The 1,810-nt window shown below is 54.3% G+C and overlaps 1 pseudogene; it reads right to left on the reverse strand.

Annotated features, from left to right (window-relative positions):
- Positions 1-1,515: 1,515 nt before the first annotated feature.
- Positions 1,516-1,810, reverse strand: part of LOC135535706 (phospholipid phosphatase 3-like) — an 11,424-nt pseudogene continuing 11,129 nt past the window's right edge.

Below are 1,810 nucleotides of genomic sequence, written 5' to 3' on the forward strand. Positions count from 1 at the left end.
CTCCCACTACCCCCTCTCTCTCCCTCTTTCCCACACCTCTCTCGGTCTCTTTCTCTCCCACTACCCCCCCTCTCTCTCACTCTTTCCCACACCTCTCTCGGTCTCTTTCTCTCCCACTACCCCCCCCCCTCTCTCTCCCTCTCTCCCACACCTCTCTCGGTCTCTTTCTCTCCCACTACCCCCCCTCTCTCCCTCTCTCCCACACCTCTCTCGGTCTCTTTCTCTCCCACTACCCCCCCCCCTCTCTCTCTCACTCTTCCCACACCTCTCTCGGTCTCTTTCTCTCCCACTATCCCCCTCTCTCTCCCTCTCTCCCACACCTCTCTCGGTCTCTTTCTCTCCCACTACCCCCCTCTCTCTCACTCTTTCCCACACCTCTCTCGGTCTCTTTCTCTCCCACTACCCCCTCTCTCTCACTCTTTCCCACACCTCTCTCGGTCTCTTTCTCTCCCACTACCCCCCCTCTCTCTCACTCTTTCCCACACCTCTCTCGGTCTCTTTCTCTCCCACTACCCACTACCCCCCCCCTCTCTCTCACTCTTGCCCACACCTCTCGGTCTCTTTCTCTCCCCACTACCCCCCTCTCTCTCACTCTTTCCCACACCTCTCTCGGTCTCTTTCTCTCCCACTACCCCCCTCTCTCTCACTCTTTCCCACACCTCTCTCGGTATCTTTCTCTCCCACTACCCCCCCCCCTCTCTCTCACTCTTTTTCCCACACCTCTCTCGGTCTCTTTCTCTCCCACTACCCCCCCTCTCTCTCACTCTTTCCCACACCTCTCTCGGTCTCTTTCTCTCCCACTATCCCCCCCTCTCTCTCTCACTCTTTCCCTATTTCTCTCCCTCTTTTTTTCTCCCGTCTCCCTTTCTGCCTCATAATCACTATATCTCCTTATCTCTCATAGAAGAGCTGTAGTCTAAACATGGAGGAGATGTGGAGACAGGGGGTTGTCCAGGCTAGGAGAGAGGGTAGAGCTGTAGTCTAAACATGGAGGAGATGTGGAGACAGGGGGTTGTCCAGGCTAGGAGAGAGGGTAGAGCTGTAGTCTTTAAACATGGAGGAGATGTGGAGACAGGGGGTTGTCCAGGCTAGGAGAGAGGGTAGAGCTGTAGTCTAAACATGGAGGAGATGTGGAGACAGGGGGGTTGTCCAGGCTAGGAGAGAGGGTAGAGCTGTAGTCTTTAAACATGGAGGAGACGTGGAGACAGGGGGTTGTCCAGGCTAGGAGAGAGGGTAGAGCTGTAGTCTAAACATGGAGGAGATGTGGAGATAGGGGGTTGTCCAGGCTAGGAGAGAGGGTAGAGCTGTAGTCTAAACATGGAGGAGATGTGGAGATAGGGGGTTGTCCAGGCTAGGAGAGAGGGTAGAGCTGTAGTCTAAACATGGAGGAGATGTGGAGACAGGGGTTGTCCAGGCTAGGAGATAGAGCTGTAGTCTAAACATGGAGGAGATGTGGAGACAGGGGTTGTCCAGGCTAGGAGAGAGGGTAGAGCTGTAGTCTTTAAACATGGAGGAGATGTGGAGACAGAGGGTTGTCCAGGCTAGGAGAGAGGGTAGAGCTGTAGTCTAAACATGGAGGAGATGTGGAGACAGAGGGTTGTCCAGGCTAGGAGAGAGGGTAGAGCTGTAGTCTTTAAACATGGAGGAGATGTGGAGACAGGGGGTTGTCCAGGCTATGAGAGAGGGTAGAGCTGTAGTCTTTAAACATGGAGGAGATGTGGAGACAGAGGGTTGTCCAGGCTAGGAGAGAGGGTAGAGCTGTAGTCTTTAAACATGGAGGAGATGTGGAGACAGTGGGTTGTCCATGCTA

The sequence above is a fragment of the Oncorhynchus masou genome, unplaced genomic scaffold, assembly GCF_036934945.1.
Source record: "Oncorhynchus masou masou isolate Uvic2021 unplaced genomic scaffold, UVic_Omas_1.1 unplaced_scaffold_5035, whole genome shotgun sequence".
Lineage (NCBI taxonomy): Eukaryota > Metazoa > Chordata > Actinopteri > Salmoniformes > Salmonidae > Oncorhynchus > Oncorhynchus masou.